Raw genomic sequence first — 10,547 nt, forward strand, 5'->3', positions numbered from 1 at the left:
GTCTTAGATAAGCGGTGGATTGGGACAAAGTGAATAACACAGCATATTGTTCACATGATAATACTTTACAGTCTGGGAATGGCAGGGATACTGATAGCCATTTTTCTACATAATCAGTAAGATATATAAATACGTTATTTTTGAAGTTATTGGTATACTGTAGGAATCTGACTGACTATCTATAAATGTTGTTCAATATTTTCGCCACATCCACTCAATTTTGTTTTTCCAAGGAGATCTGCAGAATTTTAAGGAAAATTATTCAAAGTTATTTTTTATACTGTATATTTGAATTTAAAGAGTGCCCCAACAACAAGCCCTTCTTGTTTACTTTGTTTTAAGTATGGCTAGTTATAAGGCCCTTCCTAAATTTCACAAGCTATGTGACAGATGGGCTGTTTCTCCTTTGGATCTTCATAGACCTGTTGAAGATCCTCCCGTGTAATCTATAATCTCCCTTGTACAGGTGTTTCTTTCCTATGCCCTTTTACTCTCCTTTCATTTGCTAAGAAAGTACATAAATAGCGCTATGATAAAAGATAGAAGATGATACCCGGTATTAAAAAGTTATTTACCAAATACTTTTAATAAAAAATAATAATACGCTTATATAAAAAAAGAATGACATTAAAACAATTCTGAAACGAGCAAATGCCTAACCCACATAATGCCCGCACAATTGTGCCTGTTCCTATTTATACTTTTGGATGTATATTAACACCAATTAGGTAGACAATGAATACCACTTTCATTTGGAGAGACACATTTATATATATATATATATTCACCAGTTTCCTTCACCGATAGAGTAGTCTTCCTTTGTGTGTGTAGTCCATATATAACATTTAGGAATCCTCAAAGTAAATTTTGTAAAGTCACTTGTGGGTTGGCTGGGTCAGCTGATGCGTTTCGCTGCCTTGGTGTGGCAACTTTTTCATAGACCACCTTTGGACAAGCTGCCACACTAAGACAGCGAAACGCGTCGGTGACCCAGCCTACCCACAAGTGACTTTACAAAATTGTCACCCTTACCTGCAAAAGCCTGAAACAGCTTGCCGGATACACCACAAAGACTTACAGTGTCCCTGGGACTATGTTCATCTGCCTGGTTTTGGACCCATACACCGTTCACTTTGAGGATTCCTAAATGTTATATATGGACTACACGCCTAAAGGAACTCCTCTATCGGTGAAGGAAACTGGTTAATATACTGTACATCAACTGGACAGTCCCTGTGTCTCTCCAAATGAGAGTGGTGGTCATTGTCTACCTAATTGGTGTTAATATACATCCAGAAGTATAAATAGGAACAGGCACAATTGTGCGGGCATTATGTGGGTTAGGCATTTGCTCGTTTCAGAATTGTTTTAATGTCATTCTTTTTTATACGTATATTATTATTTTTTATTAAAAGTATTTGGTAAATTACCTTTTAAATACCATGTATCATTTATGTACCTCCTAATCATTTATGTGGTAAGGGTTTGACGACCACATTTTATTCTTAGCTGCTAGGAATAATAGCATATCCCAACGCCAGTAAATAATCTTCTTGGTATTGAATATTTACATCCTTTCATTTGGTTGTCTCCCTTTACCTCCATGTCCGAGTTGTTTATATGCTATATCTGTGATTCCAGGCTTAGATTATTAATGATATTCCTTTGTCCGCATATTTTGTTATTTAATTATGTGCTTGTTACTGGCAATGCTCACGTCTTTTGTAATTTTATATGTATTTTCTCTTTGTTCTGTATATAACATGTAGAAAAATTTCCTATAAAAAAACTAAATGACTCAAAAAGGAGAGAGAGATGCAGGTGATCAGACACAAAGGAGAGCATCTAAAATGAAACTCCTACTATCAAAATCCCTAAAGTTTCTGGGGGTAGGAGCAGGGCCAGTGCTAGGGTGTTCAGCAGTGTCTTGCAAACTATAAATTTGCAACCCCCCCCACACATACTTTTTACAAAGGAACAGTGTGTGCCTGAGGTGCACATTGCAAAACAGGGGTGTGGTGTGACAAGAGAGGGCCCTAGCCACACAATAGTACCCCCAATTCCAATTATGCCACACAGTTGCACAATCTTATGGTAACAATATCTTAGCGGATGCCCGGCAAATAGAGAAGGCAGCACCTCTCCAGCCCAGCACTTCCCTGCTGCGCAAGGCCAGATGACCACCCCGTAAATTTGGAGTAGAGTGTTTTCAAATTTCAGACCCCCACTTCTAAATTTTTACTTTATATATGCAGTATATATATATATATATATATATATATATATATATATTATAAAAAATTGGCCGCACTCACCAGACTTGTTAGAAGCAATAGTGTTTACTCACAGCATATTAACAGGGTACATGTGCAGGGTCTACGTTTCAGTCCATAACAAGACCTTTATCAAGACCAATGCTCAGCAGTCAAAGTCACAAACCAGACTGACCATCCAAGCAGGACTATTCGTACCATACCATGACCACTCCCACCTAATTGATTAACAATTACCAGCCCAACACAATTAGTGTTAGGACCCACACTGAAGGGCAACTTGATCGCAGTAAGGATACTGAATTTAAACCTCTATGCGCTCCTACCTATACCTTCTAAAAGCCTGCCTATACCTTCTAATATTGACGCTATTTGCGCACGCAGTCATACAGTAAAATAAAGACTTTAGACCTTGAACATGTGTTTCCAAAGCACAAAGTATTATTCAAGTAAAGTACAGTCAGTTACACGCTGTGATCTACGTACAATTTAGCGCAAAGAATTATACAGACCCAAGATACAGTTATACATACGCACGCGCTCTGGACCAGATACTGGCATCAGCAAGAAACCTCTGTCAATCAGCAATCAGCAAGAAGACTCCAGAAGGGGGTCACAACACACATATTTATACCCTTACAGAAATAGACAACACAATAGAGAGGTTTGTTGCTGATCCCATTGGTTCTCCATCACGGTGCTACTGTTACAGGATATTTAACAGGTTGATTCAAATAGACACAGATCAGCCTCCGACAGCCTATTGTCTCCTCTATTCTCCCTGCATGCAAATCTAAGCTGTTAGTTTCACAAAATACATTTTGGTGCTTTATATCTCTACGGTCCATAAGTTGAGAATGCATGTTGCGATCTTCACACCGATGATACCGGAAAGCTGATGAGAAAGTGCAGATCAGGATAACATCAAACACTGCTTACTTATCATGTATTAAACCTTAGATACCAAATAGCCTTTATTTCACAGCATTTGTAATATATGGATAAAACTTGAATCTTATACTTTAAAGCTATGGAAGCTTTTATGTGAGTGTGCATTGTGTAAGTATTAGGGGTTTGGGAAAAGACGCTAGTTAGGTTTATCTGATTTGGGGCAGATGTGCACGCATGCAGCTAATAAACAGCGTTCGCATGCAGGATATTGTGCATTCGCTAATGTGCATCATGTTAACAGCGCAACTATGCGTAATGTGCAGTGTTCATGCATGTGATTCTATTTATGATGGATTATATATATATATATATATATATACATATATCATTCCTTACTAACATATTTAACTGCAATGCAATGTGTTATTAGTAATGAGATTCACTCTCATACAGGGTGGAGACCCCCATCTGTGTGCTGGTGCCAAACTGTCTGATAGTGAGTTTAAAAGAGCAGATTTCTTACCATTGTTCATTCAGTCAAATTGAAGTGTCTGGGCCATATTACAATTGCCACAGCTACACCTGTCCACATGTGGGGTCTCTCCCTTTACATGCAAAAACACCCACAGTTCCTGGTGTATTGTCTTGTCTATTTACTTTTCTCAGGAGGCTGTTTTTCTAGTTGTTTTGGTATTTCTCTATGCAAGGTTGTCCCCAGAATGGGCCTGTCATGGCTTCTAAAGGATTATCAAAAACATTGCCATCTGTACTTAAATGGAGTCGTACCGATCCTAAATTCAAGAAGGTGCACGATAAACCACCATTGCTCAGCGTACAGAGAGGACGTAACCTCAAAGACCTGTTATTAAGACCTGATATGAAACCAACCCCAGCTTCTGACACTGGATGGCTGCTTTAAATGCTTGAGTTGTATAACGTACAGGTCGCTGATCACAGGGAAATATTTTTGTCATCACCATAACGGCACTAGGATCCCCTTGAGGCACATTCTAACATGCTTGCTGGACCATGTAGTCTACTTTTTGGTGTGTCCCTGTGGTTTGATGTATGTCGGTAAGACGGTGAGGACATTCAGGGATAGGATGAACCAACATAGATAATCCATACGTTTAGGCATTTGCTAGTAATAAAACGGACAAGCCCGTAGTGGCTCATTTCTTACAAAGGAAACATCAATTATCCACCCTTAGATATAGGATTATAGACTGGATCCCTCCTCCCGCCAGGGGAGGTGATCATGGTGCACATCTCCTAAAAAGGGAGGCTAACTGGATACACTTTTTGGACACCTTGTCGCCCAAAGTACTAAATGAACAGAACTCTTTCAGTATTTTTCTTTAAGGGATGTCTACTCTAACCTGTTGGTTCATCCATTGAATATTTTTTTTGTCAGCCGTTTGATCTTTATTTTTATTTGTATACATTTTTTCACGATATAGGTGTTTCTTTAATTTTTGAACATGATTGGCTTATATTTGAGTATCTATACTGTATATGAAGTGTTTGTATAATATAATATTCTGCTTTTGTGATACCTATGTGGTGGGACTATGGGTGCGATACCGTGAACACCTACATTGAATTTTAGTATGGTTTATTATTTTAGCTGCCAGCACCGAAATTTAGATTGATGGTTGGATATATTAATTTAGTACCAATATAGTGTGCCTTTAAAGACTTTTGTTTACATAGTCACTGCTATCACATGATCGGGGGCGTGGATGTTGTGCGCTCCATGTAGGTTGGAATGCAGGTGAATGCACAGCGCTGGATCCGATAATGCTGCTTCAATATTGGCTGATCGGCACCCCGGGACTGAAACTTCCAGCTATGCGTTCCACTAGTATGGAGTGCTTGTGGGGTTTAGTCCATGGTGCGGATATTGGTGATCATTTAGCTCTGCGTAACGTGTTTTTGTACATTTGGCATATGCTCTGCCACTGATAATGGAGTCTATTCGGATGCATAATGATATATGCTAAAGTCACTGCCAAAGGCTTACTGCGATCAGCTGAGCAGTATTTCCGGGTATGCGGAACGCTGACATACATTGTCTGCAGCACGGTATTCTGTGGTAAGCAACGCTGCCTATACCATCTCTTTGTAATGATGACATGCTGCACTGTTATATGGATTCACTGCTGCTGTTTCTATGCACACACTTGATGAGGTTACTGATACCTTTTACACCAGAGCTAAAACCCGTGTTATTGCAGGGTTAACCCGGGTAGCTCCTTGGTGTAAAAGGGAACAGGGTTGGATTCCTGGGTTGAGTGACCCAACATTTCCAACCTAGGGAATTGCCGGGTTTAACACAGAATAACCCGTGAAACCCTGCAGTGTAAATGACGCGTTCCGGGTCACAATAACCTGGAGCGTGCCGCATGCTGGCCGATTGGCCGGCTTCAGTGTAGCTTGGAGATGAAGTCATCTCCAAGCGTCCACTTCCACACAGGAAGAGCCGGGTCACTGCAGACCCAGCTCTGGTGTGAACGGTGCCGACTCAGGAAAATCCTGGGTCGGTGCCGGCTAAATTCCGGGTCTGATCCGGTTTGGAGCCCTGTTCCAACCTCCGGGTCAAACCCAGAATTTAGGTGTATAAGTGGTATAACTGTGTTGGGCTGGTAATTGTTAATCAATTAGGTGGGAGTGGTCATGGTATGGTATGCATAGTCCTGCTTGGATGGTCAGTCTGGTTTGTGACTTTGACTGCTGAGCATTGGTCTTGATATAGGTCTTGTTATGGACTGAAACGTTGACCCTGCACATGTACCCTCAGGGGCGTATCTACCCATTGGCCAGGATGGCACTCGCCAGGGGCGCCGACCAAAGGGGGGGCGCCATCCGGCAGTGCCACCAGTAGCCAAGGGGTGGACAAGTCCCCCGGCCCCACAAGTGTAGGGCAGACCGCAGTGATAGCAGTCTGCCCTACACCATTTACAAACACACAGCCGCCAGCGGCGTCTGTGTGTGTAATAGCAGCCAGCCAATGAGAGTCAGGCAGACTCTCATTAGCTGCTGCGTCGTCCGCAGAGGGAGCCGGCTGGAGCTCACTAAGGAGCTCCGTGTGCCGGCTCCCCCCGCAGTGATGGGAGAGACGTCATACGTCATGACGTCTCTCCCATGCAGGAGAAGAGTGGCCGGGACTCAAAGCGGACAGCGGCGGTCGCGTCAGGAGCGGGGACCAGGTAAGTTGAATTTTTTTTTTGTTCTTTGTGTGTGTGTTTGTGTGTGTAAGCCTGGCACTACAGGGGGGACACTGAAATAGGGGGTGGCAGCTACTGGGGGCACTTTATGGGGGGGTGCCTGTTACTGGGGGGCACTGTATAGGAGTGGCCACTACTGGGGGCAATTTATGGGGGTGGCCACTACTGGGAGCACTGTATAGGGGTGGCCACTACTGGGGGCAAATTAGGGGGTGGGTGGCCACTACTGGGGGCACTATATAGGGGGGACTACTACTGGGGGCACTGTATAGGGGGGTCTACTACTGGGGGCACTATATAGGGGGGACTACTGGGGGCACTGTATAGGGGGGGCTACTACTGGGGGCAATGCAGCATAAGGGGGATTACTACCGGGGGATTACTATTGGGGGCACTGCATGGGGGGGGGCGCCAGTCCATTACATTGACAGGGGCCTCTGGATCACTAGAGACACAACTCTCCCTGCTGTTAGTGGCGTCGGCAGCCTATGCAGAGCGCTGCTCACGCGGCTCCCTCAATCACTCTCCCCGCTGTTACAGGGGAGCGGGGCAGCAGGTAAAGTGCGCTACAAGAGCGGCCACCTGCTATAACTATCCCCGCTGTACACGCGGTGTGAGGCGCGCGGGGGGGAGGTTAATGGCCACAGAAGCCATCTTGTAAAGCCCTTCAGGGCATAAAGAAGGGGGGCGGAGCTTAAAGGCAGCGCGGGTCTCTCTCCCCTATACTGCAAGCGGCTGTATAACAGCAGGGCTGCCGTTCTTCATTACACAGCAGCACATACTGCATCTCTATATAGGAGATTGCAGTATAAGAGACACAGAAGGATGGATTCCTCTGCTGCCATGTGCTGCACAAGTGCATCTCCTGATTACATCCTGGTAGAGAGGCTGTAAGTAACTGGGGTGTAAGTGCAGGGGAATCTGATCTGTGGGAGGGGGGTTTCTCCTCCTCTGTGTCCCACAGCCTTCTTGTTTATCTTGTCTGTGTCTTTTCTGTTGTATGCTGTGTTTTCTCTGGCTGACTGTGTGTACCAGGTCCAACAGAACCAAGGCTTCTCTAAAGCTGTTTGTCTGTTCCAAGTGTAACAACAAACAGACTAAGCCACATGCCACTGGGTCCATGTTGTGATGCTTGTAATAACAACAGGTTCACAGTTGGCGATTACTAGCTCTTCTGCTCCGCCATGGGCAGGAGACACCCTGGTTCAGAGTAAAACGGTGCTTGCACCCTCCACTTCCTACCAAAAAAAAAAAAAAGGCCAGCGTACTCTAATGACTGTTCTCCAGTCAGAAGAGTCGGACGCACAATTCCTCGCTCCAGAGGTTACCGTAAAGGGTGATTTGGAGGAAGTTTTACAAGAAAACCCTCAGGAGTTAGAGTCCACCTCCCGAGGGGTGGAATCTCTAATCTTGCAGTTATCAGTGGCCTGGATACAGCCGGATAAGTGGTTCCAAATCCACGCAGGTTTGCCCCTAGCTACCCTTTTCCATCATCCATGATGGAGAACTAGGACTCCCCTCCTCCTGTAGATGCGTCTGATGTCAGTCTCTCTAAGAAAACAGCAGTTCCGGTGCCGGGAGCTACTGTTTTAAAGGACCCTTCGGATCATAAGTTTGAGACAACACTATAATCTACATATACCGCAGCAGGAGCTCAGCTTTGACCTACCCTTATTACTGCCTGGGTTAACAAGGCTGTGGTTTGCTGGGTTGACCAGTTGATTACACTCGGGTACTTCCAGAGCAGAATTATGTCTACTAGCAGAACACATCTGTGAGTCTGCAGTTTACTTAGGAGAAGTTCTAAGGAGCCTACGGTCACACCACCCTGAACACGCCCGATCTTGTCTGATCTCGGAAGCTAAGCAGGGTCCGGCCTGGTTAGTACTTGGATGGGAGACCGCCTGGGAATACCAGGTGCGGTAGGCTATATCAGTCAGATTAGTGCCTGCATACCTGCATCTGCTATTTCTGAACGCAGAGCTCTGTGGTTGCACGCTTGGCAGGCAGACGCAGAGACCAAGCGTGCGGTTGAGGATTTACCATTCACGGGTGATATGCTTTTTGGCCCGGAATTGGACAAGGGAGGGGTAAGTCCTCTTTCCTCCTGTCTACTGCTCTGGCTTCCAGAAGACCTTATATTGGACCTTCGTTTCATTCCTTTTGAGCGCCTCATTCCTTTTGTGGTAGAGCCAGAGGTGCTTCCACGCAACCGAGAGGCTGCAGAGGTAGAGGTCGTCCACACACTGTTGCACGTAGACCAAAGCCTAAACCAGCTGAGAAACAGGTGGCTTGACGGTCTTCCGTCCCACCTGGGGTTTCCTGCGGTGGGAGCACGCTTGCTAGAATTTCAAGTTCTACAGGAGGCTATCAGGTCTCTAGTAGTTTCATCTGTGCTAGTTCCGGTTCAGGAGCATCAGCGAGGTATGGGCTTTTACTCAAACCTGTTTGTAGTGCCCAAACCGAATGTGGTCAGACCCATCTTAAACCTCAGGTCCTTAAAATCTGTCTCTGAAGATGTATCATTTCAAACTGGAACATCTGCAGTCCGTCATTGCGAGCTGGGAACCAGGGGGCTGGTTATTATCCCTGGATATCGAGGAGGCTTATCTCCATGTTCCCATTGGGAACCACACCAAGCTTTTCTGCGTTTTGCCATATTGAAAGATCATTACCAGTTTCCGGCATTGCCGTTCGGGTTATCCTCGGCTCCCCGCATATTCACCAAAATCATGTCAGTCATGATCGCTCTCCTTTGGTCTTCAGGAGTGAACATAAACCCTTATTTGGATGATCTGTTGCTCAAGGCTCCATCGGTGTCTCTTCTATCAGATCATGCCTTACTGACCTATCACACTCTACTCCAACACAGTTGGATAATCAACTTCAAGAAGTCAAATCTCAATCCGTCCCAGAAGCTTCTATTTCTGGGCATGATAGTGGATAGGGAATCACAGAGGATTTTTCTTCCAACAGCCAAGGCCAGGGATATCCGGTTGTTAGTTCAGCTAGTCCAAAGAAAGTGTTAATGCTTCTTTGTCTCTTAGGAAAGAGGGTAGCTGCTTTTGAGGCACTACAGTTCGGCTGATTTCACTCCAAGGTTTTTCAACTGAACCTGTTGGCACAGGGGCAGGGTCTCATCTGCTTCTACATCAACTGATCCGTCTGAGCCCGATTACCAAAATGGCCCTTCTCTGGTGGACGTATCCACAAATCTTTTAGCGGGCCGGAGATTCGGAGTGTGGGACTGGATCATTGTACCAACGGATGCCAGCCTCTGAGGATGGGGAGCTGTAGTCCTCGATTACGAATTTTAGAGGGTCCCCTCTAGAACAGAGATGGCCATAAATGCATTGGAACTCAGAGCGCTTTACAATGCTCTGATGGAGGCAACCGAGTTTCTAAAGGTTCATCCGGTAAGAGTTCAGGCCGACAACGCGACGGCCGTCGCTTACATCAACCACCAGGGAGAAACTCTGAGTCGCATGGCTAGGCGAGAAGTAACTCTGATCCTCTGGTGGGCCGAGAACCATTCAGTAATCCTATCGGCGGTATTCATCTCGGATGTGGACAACTGGGAAGCAGATTACCTAAGTTGACAGGATATCCATTTTGGGGAATAGAAGCTTCATCCAGACGTGTTCAATGTGCTGATACTTTGATGGGGATGTCCTCAGGTGGACCTCATGGTGTCACGACTGAATTGTCAGCTACCAGTATACGTTTCAAGAACTCGGGATCCGCAGGCAGAAGCAGTAGACGCTCTGGCAAGTCAGTGGATCTACGACTTCGTTTACCTTTTTTCCTCCGATTCCGCTTCTTCCTTGTCTTCTAAAAAAGGATAAGACAAGCGACAGCCTCTGTAATTCTCGTGGCTCCGAACTGGAATTGGAGAAGTTGGTTCTCGAACCTTTGATCCCTATTGTCAAACGATTTGTGGTCCCTTCCTCTGCGCCCGGATCTTCTACAGCAGACCCCTTTCATTCACCCCAACCTAGCGCAACTGCGTTTACCGGGGTGGCTCTTTCGCCAGTTTTGGCTGCGCATTATCGCATCTGGCGTGCTCATATCTCACCCGGTTTCTGCTTTTCCTTCAGACAGGTCTCGATTCTGGCCTTCGTCTGGGACCCTTAAGGGTGCAGGTCTCTGCCTCTTC

General features: G+C 45.3%; 1 pseudogene; it reads left to right on the forward strand.

Moving 5' to 3' along the window:
• Positions 1 to 8,201: 8,201 nt before the first annotated feature.
• LOC148454473 (5S ribosomal RNA) lies at positions 8,202 to 8,320 on the forward strand (annotated as a pseudogene).
• The last annotated feature ends 2,227 nt before the right edge of the window (positions 8,321 to 10,547 follow it).

Source organism: Taudactylus pleione, unplaced genomic scaffold (genome assembly GCF_031769625.1).
Source record: "Taudactylus pleione unplaced genomic scaffold, aTauple2 ptg000990l, whole genome shotgun sequence".
NCBI lineage: Eukaryota > Metazoa > Chordata > Amphibia > Anura > Myobatrachidae > Taudactylus > Taudactylus pleione.